Source organism: Cydia strobilella, chromosome 6, assembly GCF_947568885.1.
Source record: "Cydia strobilella chromosome 6, ilCydStro3.1, whole genome shotgun sequence".
Lineage (NCBI taxonomy): Eukaryota > Metazoa > Arthropoda > Insecta > Lepidoptera > Tortricidae > Cydia > Cydia strobilella.
The window spans coordinates 1532255-1552158 of record NC_086046.1 but is presented as its reverse complement, the minus strand read 5'-3'; the positions used below and the strand labels follow the sequence as shown (position 1 = coordinate 1552158).

The window sequence follows — 19904 nt, the reverse complement described above, 5'->3', positions numbered from 1 at the left end:
ACTCAAACAACCGTTAATAAACACAATGAGATAATGAGCGCAAATTGGTGTTAAGTTAAGGCGTTACACTATCACTAAGGGCTTCTGTAAGGTGCACGGAATATTATTATTATTATTACGAGCCTATTGTGTCCCACTGCTGGGCAAAGGCCTCCCCCCTCTTCTTCCACTCCTCCCGGTTTTGAGCTACATCTGGCCAGTCGCTCAAAAAGGAGTTCAAGTTATCCCGCCATCGCCGACGAGGTCTGCCGGATCCCCGGTTTGACTCATGGGGCACCCACTCTGTGGTTATTTTGGCCCACAAGTCATTCGGCATGCAGGCGCAGACGCGTGCGACAGATTTTAGAGTTAGACCACAGAATAAATAATAGAACTAGGTACAGAAGATTCACTCTCTAACATAACGCGTCTATTACGACAAATATGGCCGCTAGGTGGCGTAAGCGCGAACACGTCCGTTCCGTAGCGGTGCGCGGCAACTACTATGGCTAGACACCAAAATTGGTGTGGGCAAAATAAACCCTATTTTTACAATTATTCTTTTGTCCAACTGCAGGACAGTTTGTTGGCAGAGGGAACTCCCTTAAAACATAGATGAGTAGACTTAGCTAATTGCCTAGCTAATTATTACAATAGTAATAGTGTTAGTAGTAATTACTGCAATATATTATGGTAATGTTTTTAAGATTTACACGGCTAATGTAGCCGTCGTGCAGGTCTCGAAGACAAATAAAAAGACTTCGATTTGAAGTAAACTTATAATCTTGAATAGGTGCTGGTTACGTTACAATACAAGGCACAGTTGACGAAAACGGTTAAAGGGTGTAGAAGTGGTGGTTATAGTATGGAGGCTGATGCGAGAGTGATTTAAGCGAAATTTGAACAGCAAAAAGGTAGTTTAAATTTAGGTGCCTCTAATTGGCCGCGATACAAGTTATGTGGAGCGCTCCTATTGTTGCTTTAAAAAAGCCTCCGCATACTAACCGAGCCCGACGGCTGCGTTTAGCTACTGCATTATACAAATAAAAGGTTGCGATTAGTTATTCTGTGGTTGCGTTCGCAACAATTGCAGATATGTTTAATCTCTGATCTCGTCTGTAAAAGTAGAGGCGAACTTTTTACATACAATCTTGTCATCGCCCATACCTTGAATGTTTGAGTGTATTATATCATCTAAACTTTTACTATATTTTCCTAGTATCTAAGCTGTTCTATTCAAAAGCTCAGTAAAATGTACCCAAATCATTAACTTTCGTATTGTTCACAGAAAAGACAGCTTCCCCGAGAGTTATTGACCTAATTCTGCCAATCCAACTGAATTCAGGGCGAGATGGAGCGTGTCCTTTCTCTATCAAATACTATTACTTATTTGTGGTTATGCTGATCAGCATAACCACAAAATAAATAATATAAGTAGTAATATAAGTAATATAAGGGTATCAATACCCTTATAGATGGAGCCTTAAACAGTTAACCGGCTGTTATGTTAATATTGACGGAGCCGTTGATAAGCGCCATTACGGCTGTTATCGCGTTAGAACACTAACAGCCCGCTCGTGACCGTGCACGTGCATAAACATATCTTATACGCATAACAGGCGTAACAGCCATTGGAAATTCATTCAATAGTTTACCGCATTCTTGTAATAAATTCCGAATTACAGATATGATGGTTTCAGATTTATTCATAAAACTTTACAAGCCTCAATTAGGTAATTTATCCCATTCACATAAATAGGTAAGCTATCATAAAATGACGTTGATCTTTAACGCAAAACAGCAATTATTAATTATGAAATACTACTTAAATAAGTATGTAATGTACCTACGTCACTTTAGTCACTTAGCCCAGTGTGTGACAATGAATGTGCATGTGCAATGCATCTTACGCACTAATCACCAAGACGATGTGAATTTGTTACACATGTTATTTTCTATACTCCACAGTTTACTCATCCATTAGCCTTAATACTAAAGTAGACGGTGCAATGCTACATTAACTTGCGGCTTGGCTGCACATTGGTATAACCATTCACAAATGGGTCACAGCTATTATATGGGGCTAAAGTTCAAACACTGGATATTGAATCTGTACTTTCCTTTAAAATTTGATACGAATTATGGTAAGTGGTCCTGGGGCCCGTTTATCAAAAGCTTGTAGCTTGTAATACAACTGGAAGTCCCTTTCTAACGAAAGCTGTCAAAAAGGGATTTCCACTTGTATTACAAGCTACAAGCTTTTGATAAACGGGCCCCTGGTAACCAATGTAACCATGCCATTGTTTTTGAAGTAAAACTTCTTTAGGTAACTCAGATTTTTTTTCTGACGGAAGTGACATACGCACAATAGGACACACGTCAAAGTGCCAACATAGCGATAAACGAGCGTCAAAGAAGTTTTACTTCAAGCGCGCGTAAAGATTACACGCACACACTTTTTTTGATTAAACTTGATCACTAGTGTCACTACCAAACCCTCCATTAGCGGCGGTCGGACTCGGACCGGCGCCTATAGCTTACGCGGTTAACGCCCTGGGGACCGTTTATCAAAAGCTTGTAGCTTGTAATACAAGTAGAAGTCCCGTTTTGACAGCTTTAGTTAGAAAGGGACTTCCACTTGTATTACAAGCTACAAGCTTTTGATAAACGGGCCCCTGTAGGTCTAGACTACCCGGCTACGGCGGCATCCGTCCCAATTTTTCGAGTATTATGCAATTTTTGAAAGACTATGCGTCTTTAAATTTTGGTTTGATTTGTTCCCTAAGTTACTAGAGTAGGTAGGTAGTTAGGTCGTTGCGTTTGTAAATTCCGCTATACCTGTATACCTGTGTAACCTGTATAGTACAAATAGCAGAATAAGCAACCAATTGTCACTGACCACCTAAGACACTATTGTAACTACTTATTATTTGCAAATAAATACTTACTTAGTTACTATATGATCTGTCAAGTTTTCAGGATTGATACCTTGTTGTTTTCGGGATTTCATTTCGATTTTCAACAATCAAGCACATTTTGGAACATACAAGCGCAGCGACAAATTTAGTAATTCAACAACTCAACTCAACAGTCAACTCGACCAAAGATAGATATAACTCCGTAATAGATGGATACAGTCTAAGGAAAAAACGTGCCTCGAAAATCACGAAAATTTGATTCTCGATCAGAGGGCGCCACTAGTTTTGGCCTACACTCGTATAGAGGGCGTTGACGGTTTCGTTTGTTATTTATAATTTTAACGCATATCAGTGAAAGAACATGGGTCAAAATCATAAAAATAATTCATGCAAATAAAAAAAATCATTTATCCATATTTAAATACATTTTATCGTATTTTTATAAATATTTATTTTTAGTTTTAAAGTGTGTCGACAGATGGCAGTGAATTTACTGGGGTTACAAAATTTACTATGACAGTACCGCTCTAGTATAAGTTACTCTATGACTCGACCTAATATTAATGCTAAAGTAGCAATTACAAGCTTATTTAGAAGCTTCTCGAAACACTTTAACGTCATAGAAACATGCAACTAACCTCCAACTCCGATGCAACGCCGCGGGCGCTATCTGTAACAAAATAAACAAATGCAACTGTTTACTACAATTAACAAACATTACCGTTTGTTATCCTACTGTAGGTATAGTCGACGTCAAAAATATATACATTTCCTTGTTACAAAGCTGCAAGTGTTTTTTTTACTAGCCTATTATGGTGTCCCACTGAATGGCAAATATCTGATCCATGTCGTATCTTTAGCAAATTTTTGACGTATCTTAAAGTTGGAATCCTTCCGGTAGACTGTGCTTTATTTGTCATTATTTTTTTAACGTGCCTATTTTAAGTAAGGTCCTTTTTCTTAAGGTTTGCTACTTGATACTTGTGTTTAGTATAAAATGTATGAGAGCATCCGATAGGTGGCACGGGTCCACGGAGCGGTCGCACGCACGCGGGTGCCGTTGTAGGTAAAATCCGTCGCACGCGTCCGCGCCAGTTAGCGTTGCTCATAATATTTTTTCTTTAACTCGCTTATCCGCTCCGTGCAACCGCGAGCCGCACCAGTTAGCCGACGCCGCACTTATCCCGCAGCCACAATTTTTCGCATTACGTAGTAAATATTAAAAAAGTGTGAGTGTAATCTTTACGCGCGATTGAAGTTAAACTTTTTTAACGATGACGTTTATCGCTATGTTCGCAATTTGACGAGTGTCCTTTTGTGCGTGTGTCACTACAGAGCGTTACTTCCATCTGAAAAAAAAACTGACACCCTCTAGTCGCGCCTAAAGAAGTTTTACTTCAAAAATCTTGCTTCAAATATAAATAAAAAAGTTTCTTACCTTCCCAACTGATAAATTGTTTGCCCAAAAACACGCTTGTGAAAAATACACCCAATTTTGAAAGCAAAAGCGGGCTAACACATAAATCCTAATTAAAAACAAGATTACGGGCCGCCATGACAGGAGAGGCGAAAAATGGCGCGGAAAATTTGGCTTTAAGAGGTATGATCCTGCTTTATCCAGTTAAAACCTGTTTTCTGAGATTGGGAACGACTTATAAAAGGGTTTTTATAGGTACTATTCTGGTTAATTGTTTGAATTGTACCTAATTATACATTGAGCCCGATTACGATTCAACATGATCTTATTTGGATCAACCTTAAAAGATTACGCTGGTTGGTGCAGTGTTGGCCGAAACGTTAATGCAATTAACCATTAACCAGTACAAATTGAACCGTAAACTGTAACCGTCCGTTACGGCATACGGTTCAATTTGTACTGGTTAATGGTTAATTGCAATTAACGTTCAGCCAACACTGGATTGGTGCATGCGTAATTAAGTGAGTCGTCCGTGAGATGCCACCAAAACGATCGTCAAAGGCCGTGTTGCATAATAAACTACAACTAATATTACAAGCGGAACTCCTTACTCTTCTTCTTCTTTCTCCTGGCTATGTTCCCATATCACTTGGGGTCAGCCCTCCTCGTACGTTTTCGCCACAACAATCTATTTTGTGTTGTCCCTGCGTCTACATTATTAGCTTTACGAGTAAGATCTTTTTCGATTGTGCTCTTCCAGGTGGCGGCAGGTCGGCCTCTGCCTCGCTTCATTTCCTCTATTTGCATCACTGCTCTCGTCATATGGCCCTGGTCTTGCCTCATAACGTGCCCATGCCAACGCAAGCGATTCTTTAATACTGCTTTACTCTTATAAGTGAAATTAGAAAAGGAGTTCCGCTTGTAATATTAGTTGTAGCTTATTATGCAATACGGCCAAGTTTGTATCAAAACAGTTCAATACTGTTAAATCTGAAATGAATGTTTAACATTTCTAAATAAATTAGTAAGTTACTTTCAAAAAATGTCTGCAAACATTTAATGTGACAGGTACTCCATATAATAAAAAATAAGTTCAAAAACTACAACCGGACTTCTGCAAATCACGCTCTAAAAAGTACAAGATAGAATTTTTTTCTGAAATTATCATACAGAAAATATTATAAACAATTTTTTTAATTAAAAAAAACAACGTAATATAAATAACAAAAAAAATTATATACCTATTTCCTATAAGGTAAAGTGGCATTGGACGATTAAGACGATTCTAATGACACATCGTTTGTAAAATTAAAATGAGTACTTTAGAAGTTATGAGGGAACAAATGAACATACATGTAGGATGCGTGGATCGGAATGTAAGGACCGAAAGAGTGAGTGAGAGAACGAAAAGCAGAATGAACGATGTGTAAATGAGAGAGTGTGATGCTGAGTGCTAGTGCGTGCGAAAGAGATGGCAAAACGCCATCGGCAGATTTAAAAAAGGTAAAGAGATTAGAGGACTTCTGGTTCGGAGCGCTAAGAAAAGACGTGCCGTTGTGTTAATTGTTTCATTTGCCAATTTATTTTAATAGTAAATATATCCAGTAAATTTCTTAAAGTGAGTTTCTTTCAAAATCCACTTCCTACATACATACATATAAACATACCCACGTACCGGTCAAAATAACCCTCCTTTTGCGTTGTCGTAGTCAGAGTAAACATTAACTGTCAAAGGAACTATCAATCGATGCGAGAGATATAAACTACTAATAGTCCAATTCGAGTTTTAGTAATTCGATCTGTTGCACTGATGATGATTTGTCAGTATTAAAAGTGACGTTGGTTGGATCGAATAACTAAAACTCGAATTGGCGTGCATATCTACTTGAACTTTTAGTATTATATTTAGTATTGATGTCAGGTAAGAATGTGAACATGCATACAAGGCAACTGAAACGATACGTGATCTAGGACGTATCGTTTCAGTTGCCTTTTATGCATGTAGTCGTCGTCGATGGCCGCCAGCGGTCACCCGAGCCTGGGCATTTAAGATTATGCCCCACTAGATCGTGTACGAAGTAACAACAACATATATACCTACAACTTACACATTGTTAATGTAATATAAAAGTATTAACCTTAGTAAGATAAGTTAATCATTAAATTTAGATTAAGGTACTAACATTGAAAATGAGTGCATCATTTCGCCGTTAAACGCAAGTTTGGCGAACCTACTATAAGTTTAAAATGTGTTATACTTTTTTGAAAAAAAAAAAAAAAAAGTATACCTATACCAGGGCCATGTTGCATAATAAACTACAACTAATATTACAAGCGGAACTCCTGTTATAATTACACTTATCAGGCTTGGAAAGTTGGAATCCGTTTTAATTTTCAAATCGCGAACGAAAAGGTATTAATTTTCGTTTGCGATTACCGGTTAAAGAACTACAATTAAGATTTCAGAGTGCCTACCGCGAGCCACGTTCGACGTGTTGCCTCCTTGTCACACTTACGTAAGAATTTGCGACAGAGAGAGGCAACACGTCGAACGAAAAGCCGTGGTTCGCGGTAGGCCCTCTGTTTATGCCAAATACGTTGGTCTTTCGTTCTTCTCGAGGAGCCATTACAGGCGGGATACATTTTTAGGTTTACGTACCCAAAGGGTAAAAACGGGACCCTATTACTAAGACTCCGCAGTCTGTCTGTCTGTCTGATCCAAGATTGATAGTGACATTTGCCCATTAGCCCGTTTTCCGCCGCTGTATCGCTACATCACTAATGCTGCTTTAGTCACTATCACTATCTAACTTTGAGTGATCGTTAGTCATCATATGCTCTGTCTAGTGAAAAGTATTGATTTTTGCTTCAGCAAGCTCGGGAAATGTAACTGAACATTTTACGATTCAGTGCTTCTTTGAGCTAAAGGGCACTGTGCGATCCATTCTTTGAGTAGGTATTCAATGTACATGTTTACGCTGCGTCTTACGTAAGGGAACAACTCGCGAACGCGAAGCGAAGGTATCAAAGGATTGATTCACCTCGCGCCGCATCGCTGCGCTTCGCGTTCGCGTGTTGTTCGCCTACGTAGTACGCTGCATTACTCCTTTCGAATTTCAGGAATTGACGAAATGCTGGAACAACATACCTCCGCCTATACGTAACTCTAAGACACTATTCACATTTAAACTCAAATTTAAAAAATATCTTTTTAGCCTGCAATTGCCGTGCTCGTTGCGTCCCATGGATTTCTCAAATCGTCGGACTTAGTTTTTTTTTTACCAGAGTTATACATAAAGTTATTATTTTATCTACCTCTTCTAATGTCTATAATACTAATAATATCTACCTACCCTTACCATCATAACATTTTACCCTACATGAAGCTATAACCTATCTGTATCTTTATAGTAAGTACTTATATTATTTGTATTTTTTATATTTATCTCAAATAGTTCTAAGCTACCCTCCGGCCCGGGGTGCCACAGAAAACCAGCGCTGTGGTATTTATTTATACCAGAGCATATGCTGAGTGGCGTCCTTTTGTAGCCACTATAGCGGCGCCAAAATTTGTTGTTACCTTACCTTACTCCTTTTTCTATAACTACCATTGTACCTAGCTTTAAGTGTTTAGTGAGTAAGTTCTTTTTTGTAACTGAGGCGCTGTTTGTAGAAGGTCTTTACAATAAATGTCTTTTCTTTCTTTCTTCTTTCTTTCAATTGGTTTTAATTTAGTTTCAAACTAAGATACATACTAATTCTGCCGCGCTTAGCATAACAGCGCTAACAGCAGTAACTCATTTTGAAATGTCATTCAATTGTATACTTTGTACTTGTACGATATGTTCTATAATTGAAAGAAATTTCAAAATGAGTTACTGTTGTTATGCTAAGCGCGGAATTAACAAGGCAAGTTAAAAAAAAACATGCAAAAATATTTGCAAGAATGTCCGTCTCGCCATAGTTTTAGTATAAACGTTAACTTCTCCATAAATACTGTATTTATTGTTATTTACGTAATTAAATAGTAATAAATACTGTATTTATTGTTATTTACGTAATTAAATAGTAATAAGTAGTTAAAATTTATAATAAATAAGTGCACTAGTAAGTAACAACTTCAACTTCATAAAAAAATCTATCATTTGTACCTATTCGGTTTGTTTGTATAAATACTTAGGTACTTATTAGTTAAATATTATGTCACTACCTGTGAGTTTCTCTACTTAATTGGCTTCCTGTATCTGCTATAATGTAAAATGTTTAATGTCACAGGTTGGATCTCCAAATAAATAAAACAAAATAAAATAAAACTATGAAAACGGATTATATCGCGTATATTGAATTTAAATACATCCCGACGTTTCGAACCCTTTACAGCGTTCGTGGTCAACGGGTGACGGGTGACGGGGGATGAGTCACCCGTTGACCACGAACGCTGTAAAGGGTTCGAAACGTCGGGATGTATTATAAATTCAATATACGCGATATAATCCGTTTTCATAGTTTTATTTCATGAGTAACTATCGCGGTAACCGAAGACAATATTATAAAATAAAAGGAAGGAACACGTTGTATACTCGTATGTACACTCCACTTCCAAATACTCTCCCGACCTTTCTAAGGCAAAAGTCAATCTTGTTGACGTTAAACTTTTTAAATGGAATCCCCATCGATATTTGAAACGACGGAAAGTTTCGGAGGCGATCTCAAGCTATTGAATATCAATTCTGAATATATCAGGTATATTAGACGTAAACAGATTTACGAGGGGCATTCGAACAAAAAAAATCTGTTTTTAACTATTGTATATAATATGAATATAAAAACACCTAAACTAAGGTGCTATCGGCAGCGGGGCAGGGCCCAAGCTGCCAGTAGTTATAGGGTCGCAGAGAGAGGAACCGGCGTACTATACACGCCATGTCCAAAATTACCGCCTTCTGCATCTGACCCTCAAGGGTCAATCCAGCCACCTTGCCTTGTTTAATACTACATCATGGGGCGAGCGATGATGGAGTGCAAGAGAATATTAGAAAGGGAGATACCTGAGTGCCAAATCTTAATTAGTAAAGTGACTTAAGCTGTACACATTTTACTTCTATCCGATATCCAACATCGGATCAGACACACTGAAGACGCTCTAAGTGTCATCTCCTTATTCGTTTTTATCACAAACCTGTCTTTTTTGTGGTTTTTATACGATTTTAGGCCATATGGCGCTAAAACTCTTTGTGAACGGTCTAATATCAATCTTCGTGCATTCATAACAAGTTCACGATGACGCCCCGTGCACGATCGGCATGCAGCATGGCTTTCAATAGGATATTATTGGAGTCCAAGCCTATATATACAGTCTAGTCCTATACTCTCAGCATAATTCACTCTTCATTTGCGAGATTCATGGGCGAATAATATCAAAATTATATCAAATTGACATCAATTTGTAATTAACAAATTGAAATTTGTAATTTGCTTAATTAGCAAATGTAAGGGGGAAAAAACATCCCGCCACACACCATCGGATGTGACAACCCTGGCGTACAAGTTAATAATCAAGATCAAGTGCGGGTAGTTCGCAAAACCCGCGCGGCAAGAAGATGTTGATACAATTCCTCGCCAGTCTGCCTGTGACCACGAACGTAACGTCACGTTCAAAACGTCAGGCCATAAATAATTGTAAGTTTGTACGCGATTAAGTCCCATGTTAGTTTTAAAATTATGAGTGAAAATCGTGTTAGTTTAAATCAGTATATCAATTTGTAAGTCCGAATGGACCTAAAGTTGTTTGTTCAAGTGAAATTTGAATAAAATTGCGATATCATTATGTTATTCAGCAGTTGTTTAGAAAGTTGAGTGAACTGGAATATAAATAACTTTCGAAATAAATTTTACTGTTTTTTCACAATGTTTTTGAATTAATGTAATATTTCATTTATTAGTAATGCATTTAAGAAGGTGCAGTGAAATATCTTACTCATGTAACTGTAGGGATACTAGGGATATGGTGGTAAAGAGGATTAGTGTCAGCATTTTAGGTATTAAGAGGCCATCAACCTGCTCACTAGCGCCACTGCTAAATAATTATGATTATTTAAATTTAACGATAGACATTTAAAAAAGGGGGCCGCTAAGTACTGTATTTTGTATTTAAGTACCTTTTGAATACATTACAATAGTTTTTACGTTGCTGGATTCGTCAATCCATGCGTCCAAAGTTAAAACGGCCGTTTTTGTTTTGAGTTCATAGATCGACGAATCCAGCAACATAAAAACTAGTTTGATGTATTAGATAGATAGATAGATCATTTATTGATAAAAATATAAAAAATTACATGTCAATTTTGCTTATTCCTATTTTATACTGTACATTATTATTAAATTAATTATAAGGTACATTAGGTAATATTAAACAATTAAAATACGAGTAGGTATATCACAGATTAACAATTTTGTAGATGGGCCAGTGACTTGTAGCAGGGAACGAATTCGTCGACACTGTAGCACGCCATGTCCAACAATATCTGTAAGTTTTTTCTCGAACATCGAGTCCGAAGTAGATTTTAACTGTTCGTCTAGAGTATTATAAAGTTTTATGCCTACTATGTGTAAGGATTTCCGAGATTTTGCTAGACGTCGCGGAGGACGGCAGGTTGCGTCTACGCGTTACGGTCTGTATTTTTTGAAAGTTAGAGGGGATCCGTTCGAGATTGCGTCGTATGTACTTGCATGCTTCAAGTACATATACAGAAGGTAACGTCAGGATTTTTAGCTGCTTAAACAACTCCTTAGCCTTAACCTTAGGGTTTTTTAGCCATGATACGGATTGCACGCTTTTGTAGTTTAAATACTTTTTCGCGTTCCGCACATGTTGCCCACAGGTACTTAAATACAAAATACAGTACGTAGCGGCCCCCTTTTTTAAATGTCTATCGTTAAATTGAAATAATCATAATTATTTAGCAGTGGCGCTAGTGAGCAGGTTGATGGGCTCTTCAGTACAAACGAACATTACCTACCTCCATACATAAGTAAGTCAAGGCCATAAATATATATACATTCCCAAAGTTTCAAAAATATGTGTACGCTCTTACACCTTAGACAATAAAGTCGTGTTCACATATTTTTGACACATTTGCCTGGATCGATATTTTTACCTTCGACTGTACCTCCTCCTTAGGTACAGCATATGTATGATGGACTTAAGGACTTGATATTGTCATTATCACGTTATGATATATCACGTTATCACTCGTGTCACTGCAAGATGATATTGACCGAGTATATCAGTGGAGTCTCGATAACGGACTTCTATTTAATGCTGCAAAATGTGCACTTATGACATTTAGTAGGGCCCGCAATCCGCTATATAATAAATATCTTCTAGATTCCGAATCAATAGCTAGAGTCAATACTATTCGGGATTTAGGAGTTATTCTGGATGCGAACCTTAACTTCCATGAGCATATGTATACGCTGGCTCGTACCTGTTACAAGAGACTAGGGTTCGTTACTCGGATGACTAGGGATTTCATAGATGCCAGGTCAATAAAACTCCTTTACACCGCTCTTGTCAGAAGCAAGCTGAAGCGGCTTGTGTTGTTTGGAACCCCTATGAAACAACCTATATCCTGCTGCTAGAGCGAGTGCAAAAGGCGTTTCTACGCTCCCTCTACAAAAAATGTACGGATATTACCCATTTTTATACCCTACAAATTTTTTGCAGGGTACATTAGGTTTTAACTCACTTGAGGTGAGGCGAAATTACAGACTATGTACTTTAGCCAGTAGAATTTTACGTGGGGATTCTGACTGCCCCGAACTAGTAGCTCAGTTGCTGCGTCTATATGTTCCCTCACCGACTAGAGTTCTGTTTCGACCGCGTTGTCGCCATTTGTTAGCGCTGCCACCAGTACGAACTGTGTCCCGCCGTAAATCACCGCTTGTTCAAGCCTTGCACCTGTTAAACTCGCTCCTCGAATCAGCACCAAACTGTGATGTGTTTGCGAGTGGATGGTTGGACGTGTGTTATGAATGCTTGAGGTTCTGCGAGACGAGGAATGAACGGCCTTCTTCAGTTATATGTTAATTTAGATTTGTGTACTATGTGTATGAAATGTCTATTGGTTTCACAGTGCTTTGGATCACTGTTATGCTGTGAAATGTAATGAATAAAAATATAAAAAAAAACACGCGATAATCTAGACCAACATATCAATACTTCTGTATCACTACCATAATAACCAAACCCCGTTATCTGTGTTGTAATTCATTGAAAATAAGGTTTGACAAAAATACGTACCCTAATTTGGCTTTTATACAAAAAAAAATACAAAATACAAAAATTCTTTATTTAATAAATTTGCACTACAAAATGATTTAAAGGGATGGAGCCGCCAGCATAAGAATGCCTGTGTCGGGAGACACCGCTTTTCCTTAACTATGTTTTTACATAGAGACAATAACATGACTAATAAAATCAATTCTAAATTTAACTTTTAGTACATAACTTCACCTTATACGACCTGTTAGACGGGTTTTCTGTTCGCAGGCGCTTTTCGCTGCATACGGGTTTTTCCATGTTATCAAAAATTATAATGTTAAGATATGAACATTATTAAAAATATTTTGACACAGTTAGTTATATATCAACCACAGCTATGCATTAAAAAAATTGTATGAAAGCTGTTTTTCGCTCCTAATTTTTACACAAATAAAAAAATCGAAAAAAAGCAAAAATCCGGCTGTCTGTCTGTCACCAGTAAACACAAAAATATGTTTATTGAGTTCGGCCCATATTACAGTAAATAAATAGTACAATAGAAATGAAGCTAGAATATAGGTAATTAAAATTATAGGAGCAAGCTGACTTTGCGCTTGAAGTTAGATTGCGTATTATTAAATAATCATCTACATATTATCATTTTGGCTTCATTTAAGTATACAATCTCGTTCTTATTCAGAGCTTGTGGTAAGGATTTAAAATCCCAAAGCCTAAAAGATGCCTCATGGCTATTTATTTTGTACTTTTGTTTCGCTTTAGTCATTTTACACTTAGACGAGTTTTGAAGATTCTGCCTTAAAAGCAGCAAAGTTTGAGCCTTAAGCTTTTGAACTGAAACTGTAACTTTGTTGATGTATTATTTAACATGAATACTAATGAACTAGTTGCAAGTTTAGTGCCCTGGGTTTGCTTTCATGGGGAAAAAATGCGTTAAAAAGTAAATATTTCTGCCTATATATGTCCTACTGCTGGGCACTCCTCTCACTCGCGAGAGGGCTTGGGCTATAGTCCCCATGCTGGCCCAATGCGGATTGGGGACTTCACATAACTGAATTTCTTCGCAGATGTATGCAGGTTTCCTCGCGATGTTTTCCTTTACCGAAAAGCAAACGGTAAATATCCAGTGATATTCCGTAGGTACATAAGTTCCGAAAAACTCATTAGTACGAGCCAGGATTTGAACCCGCGACCTCCTGATTGAAAGTCGGACGTCATATCCACTCAGCCACCAGCGCTATATTACAAAAATACAGTTCATAAATCGCTGACATCATCAATATCGCTAACTCACAGGGAAACATTACAGCTCAGTGCATTTTCAAGAATATATGACGCAGAATGCAAGTCGAAAGCTCAAAGGAATATATAGGATTTAGCAATTTTCCTTCCGGCGTAAGCTGGTTATATTTAAATTGAATTGTGAGGGTATATCGGTTGACGTGGCCTGTATAAGTTTCATTATGTTGTCTTTAACACATTTTCGTCGAGAATTTTATTTTATTTTGAGGAAGGATTCCCGAAGAATCCGAAACATGTCGCCAAAAGCGACTAAAAATAATAATGAGTGAAACCGTACTGATCTAAATATTTTGAAATATGTAATAATGTGTGTAATGTAATAATAATGTGTGTGTGTAATATATTTTGTCTCACGATAGTATAATTTGGAGAATGTCATTATTAAAATGAGTATTGAAGTGAAAAACCATGTTTTTTCTGTCTTTCTTTTAAAAAGGGTATTTTGGTATCTAAACACATGTTTCTTCTCAGTCTTTATTTTACAAGAATTTATTTAAAACTTTAGGCGAATCAAAGTAGAGTCAAAATTAGCGTTTTGAGAAATTAATTCCCAGCAACCTGGAAATCGTTTTAATACTTTAAATTGGTCCTAAATGCGCGTAATCCAAGTTTTCTGGTGTACATAAATTTTGGGAGCCTTAGGAGATAATTTTTTCCTTGAATTGGCAAACCACTCGATGTAGAAAAAACCCAACATCAATTATAATGTCACTACCAGCAAGTTTTAGTGGATCAGACTCTGGTAAAAAAGCGTTTTCGGGTTTTTAACATGACTTTCCCAAAAAACAATCAACGTGGCGGCCATTTTTATTTCAATTTAGACTACGAATTTATATTAAGGTTCCTTTCGGATCCACAGATATCAATTTTCATCATGATTAGAACAAATTTTTCGTCGGACGTACCTCGGACGTACCGTTTTTGATGTACAAGCAAAAAACTGAAAAAAAGCAATTTATGCACACTTCCTGGGATGGAGCAAACTCGGATTACACGCATTTAGAACCAAGTGAATATATTGCAACGATTTCCAATTTCCAACTTGCTGGGAATTAATTTATCGAAAAAATCTAATTTGATTTGAATAAAAGAAAACCGGCCAAGTGCGAGTCGGACTCGCGTTCCAAGGGTTCCGTACATTATACAATTTAAACAATGTATCTTTTATGTGAAATGTCTTTAAAAAACCCGTAGGGGTCGGATCAAAAACTAAGTAATTAAGTCCGACTCACGCTTGATTGAACATTTCTAATAGGTTTTCCGGTGATCTATAGATAAAGATCTATTTTGTGTATTTTTTTCAAAATTTTTGACCCAGTATTTTCGGAGATAAAGGGGGAGAATGGTCATTTTTTGGCTATTTTCTTGAATAACTTCTAAACTATTTACTTTAAAATTATAAAAAATATATAATTGAGACTGTCAGAAAGAGCTCTTTCATTTGATATGTAATACGATATAGTTTGACAAACTTTATTTTTTAATTTTCTCATTTACCCCCCAAAAGTGGCCCCCGTGTTTAAAATTAATATGTTTACGTTACATGTCCATATTTGGGTCACAAACTTACATATGTATACCAAATTTCAACTTAATTGGTCCAGCAGTTTCGGAGAAAATAGGCTGTGACAGACGGACAGACAGACAGACGGACAGACAGACAGACAGACAGACAGACAGACGCACGAGTGATCCTATAAGGGTTCCGTTTTTTCCTTTTGAGGTACGGAACCCTAAAAATATTAGTCTTTTATATTATAAAAAACAACCCTTACAAAGAAAAAAAAATATAGATTTGTTTGCTGAGATTTAGTCGCGGCGGGGTACTGATATTCATAAAATGGATATTTAAAGAAAGTTACTTAGCGATACCCCGCCGCGACATTAAGCTCTCAACAAAAAACAGATATAATATTGTCTTCGGTTACCGCGATAGTTACTCATGAAATAAAATAAAATAAAATATTTATTTCAAAAAAAAAACAGATAGTTTTTTTATTACTTGTTAGTCCTTTTTGCGTAGAAAGTTTAAATTTTTCATTAATTTAATAGAAGTTATTTCAAGTTTTTTAAATAAAATTATATCCGTTTTATGCTAAAAATGCCTAACATCATTTTGGAAAACAGCTGATAATCTTAAAACTGCTGGATCGATTTTTATCAAACATAGCTAAGAAACACCGCAAGGAAACTCGCTTTTACGCTAAAGAACCGCAACGATATCGGTCTATCCGTTTGAGAGCTACGATGCCACGGACAGACATACAGACAGACGTAACGTGGGCTTCAAACTTATAACACCCCTCTTTTTGCGTCAGGGGGTTAAATAGGGGGGGGAGGGGAAATAGATTCAAGATTTACACGATACACACACACGGGGTAGGTACACACGATAGCTATAAAGTATTAAAAAAACTATTATTCTTAATAAAATTTGCCTTAAACTTAATGTTATAAAATAAATAGATAATAATTAGATACCTACAGTTTGTTCTGTACTCTGTATGTAGTTCAAGAAACAATCTATAAATTGTATATACAGATGTCAATCACAATGAAAAAATCAACGATAATGTGGTACGTCCCACAATAAAAAAGGAAAATATATTAACATTTTAGTTCGAGAAACTCAAGAAAGTACACATAGAGTAAGAGCGCATTATTCGCAAACAAACTGTCTTCAGTTTGGCAAAAATATTGTAGTTTTTTTATTTATTTATTTCAAAAAAACACTTAGAACTAGGTATACAATATTTTCGCCAAACTGAAAACAGTTTGTTGGCGAATAGTGCGCTCTCACTTTTATGTGTACTTTCTTGAGTTTCTTGAACTACATACAGAGTACAGAAAAAACTATAGGTATCTACTTACTAGGTTTACTTATTATTTATTTATTTATTAACATAAGTTTAAGGCTAAATTTCTTATGCATAATAGTTTTTTTTAATACTTTACCAAGTCATGTTTTTTTGAAATAAATAAATTAAAAAAAAATTTTTTTTTTTTTGCCTAAGTGACGTGCCCTGTTGGGCTTACTGTGGGCAAAGATAGATATAACTCCGTAATAGATTTTTTTTTTATACTACGTCGGTGGCAAACAAGCATATGGCCCGCCTGATGTTAAGCAGTCTCCGTAGCCTATGTACGCCTGCAACTCCAGAGGAGTTACATGCGCGTTGCCGACCCTAACACTCCTCTCCCTCGAGCTCTGGCAACCTTACTCACCGGCAGGAACACAACACTATTAGTAGGGTCTAGTGTTATTTGGCTGCGGTTTTCTGTAAGGTGGAGGTACCTCCCCAGTTGGGCTCTGCTCTAGATCTGGAATGACATCCGCTGTCCTGTGCCCTACCACACAAAGCGAGATGTCATTCACAGTGCCCATACCTCTCTTTTGGACATAGTTAAGGACATACCCGGGTCCGGACGTAGTTTATGGACATACCCGGGTCCAAAAATAGATGGATACAGTCTAAGGAAAAAACGTGGCTCGAAAATCAAGAAAATTTGATTCTCGTTCAGATGGCGCTACTAGTTTTGGCCTACAGTCGTATAGATGGCGTTAACGGTTTCGTTTGTTATTTAACAATTTTAACGCATATCAGTGAAAGAACATGGGTCAAAATCATAAAAATAATTAATTCAAATAAAAAAAATCATTTATCTATATTTAAATACATTCTATCGTATTTTTATAAATCTTCATTTTTAGTTTTAAAGTGTGTCGACAGATGGCAGTGAATTTACTGGGGTTACAAAATTTACTATGACAGTACCGCTCTAGTATAAGTTACTCTATGCTATGGGGCTAAGTCGGTTTGTGTAAGATTATCCCATATATTTTTTTATTCAATTGACTCTAGTCGAAAAGGTTAGATAATCTGTAGCAGATTCATCCGGCCAACCATTTTAGTGTCATGACTGCGACTAATGTGTATCTCAAAATGTAGGATAGTCTTACACAAACCGAAGTAGCCCCACTTCGAATATTTTTACTATTCAATTGACGTCCTTAGGTAAAAATGTTAGATAATTTGTAACAGATCCATCCGGCCAAACATTATTAATTTAGTGTTATGACTAGGACTAATGTACATTAAACAACACACAAACGCGGTTAAGATAACAGTAATGGCTTAATGGCATACAATGATGTCTGACAGACGCGCATTCTAAACATAGGCTAGGTCAGCCAATATAATTATTTACTATAGGCCTAGCACTCCACAGATCACACAAGTAAAACATATGAACATTTCACGACGGTGAAAGAGGCAGAATACAAATGAAAAACGTGCCTTGAGCTTCAGCTGCCGCTTGAATGTACCAAAACGTAAGGTCAGCCCTTCAAGTGGCGCCAGCGAAAACGCAAAATGAAGTCAAGTGGCGCCGCGGATTTGCGCAAAAGCAGTCAAGTGGCGATGGCGGGTCTCTCATGTCTGAATTCAATACTTCCCATGACACTTGACATAATTCCGATTTAGGTCGCACTTTTTATATTTGAAAGACAATCTTTTACATCGTAGATGTGTGGCACTAACGGGCATTTTCAGTAAAAAGTGTACCATTTATTTTTTCGTAAAACCATCGACTTGGGTTATTTTTACTCAGAATCATGAGGACTATCGATTTAAAAAGGAAATAAATGTAATTTCATTTTATTTTATTTTGACGATCGTTATGAGAAGATTTTTGAATGATTCACGGTTAGTTTTACTAGACTTATATTGACCGGGATATAGACCGTGATTACCTTTTGAATTGTTTATGAGCTCCCGATATTTCGACGCAGTTAAGGATGACTCACGTTAGACCGGGCCGTGTCCGGGCCGGAGCTTCCGGTGCTTACTTTTCTATGACATGACAGGTGATCACGTGATACTTTCCATAGAAAACGAAGCGCCGGAAGCTCCGGCCCGGACACGGCCCGGTCTAACGTGAGTCATCCTTAACTGCGTCGAAATATCGGGAGTTCATAAACAATTCAAAAGGTAATCACGGTCTATATCCCGGTCAATATAAGTCTAATTATCATGTTGTTCGAATTGACTGGTAAGATTGACGAAAGTCAAGTAATCTATAAGTTATAACTTACTTATCCTAATCACTTACAGTCCACTGAACTCGCAACAGATGCGACATATGTAGTGATCATCATATACCTCGCGGGAGTCGCGGGTGACTTTGACTAATGTCGGTGGCTCCACTTTTCTAATGATGAGTTTTTAGGTTACTTTTTTGAAAATTAGTTGGGTTTTTTGACTTGGCCCTTTTACGTAAATATATGGTTCACGATGGAACATGTATACTTTTTCTCATTAGTAATCGAATACCTATATAAATAAACACGAAATGAACTCTTTAATAGGCTAATTAAAACGTGTGTACAAATACCTTTTAAACACCTACATATATTTTAATAACAAAACTTCCGTGAGACACAGACATATTAAATATATTAATAACGGGTCACTCACGTGTTTTAAGTCGAAAACGCTCGACATGTTTCACTCCGTACCGAGGAGCGTCATCAGGAGCTTGCGTCGTCTTGCCGAGTCATCGGGCGCGGAGGGCTGCGGCCCGCAGTCTGCGCCGGTCCGTCACCGTCGACGCAAGCTCCTGATGACGCTCCTCGGTACGGAGTGAAACATGTCGAGCGTTTTCGACTTAAAACACGTGAGTGACCCGTTATTAATATATTTAATATACCTACATATATTATTTGTCTAATGTCTATTTTAAAATAACATTGTGAAAGCCAAATAATTACCTAATGTCATATTTGCGCCAGAAATTTCAATCCACAATTTCGTATTTTGCACACGAAATATCATAAATGAATAAAAATACTTATTCAGTAAAGCTAACGTTATCAAAATGTTAATGTCACTCTTTCAGACAATGCCAGAATGCCACAAATGAACAAAACGAATTATTCACAAACAAATGGTGAATAAATTATTTTTACCCACGCGTTGATCGCCCGGGGCTCTCGTTTGTTCACAAA

At 37.1% G+C, this 19904-nt stretch overlaps 1 protein-coding gene across 1 annotated transcript in view; it reads right to left on the bottom strand.

The window, feature by feature from the left end:
• Positions 1-19904, bottom strand: part of LOC134741952 (somatostatin receptor type 2) — a 161658-nt gene that overhangs the window by 128111 nt on the left and 13643 nt on the right. The window contains exon 2 of the mRNA XM_063674847.1: positions 3536-3567. The gene's annotated coding sequence lies outside the window, so the exon portion shown is untranslated. The remainder of the gene's footprint in view (positions 1-3535; positions 3568-19904) is intronic.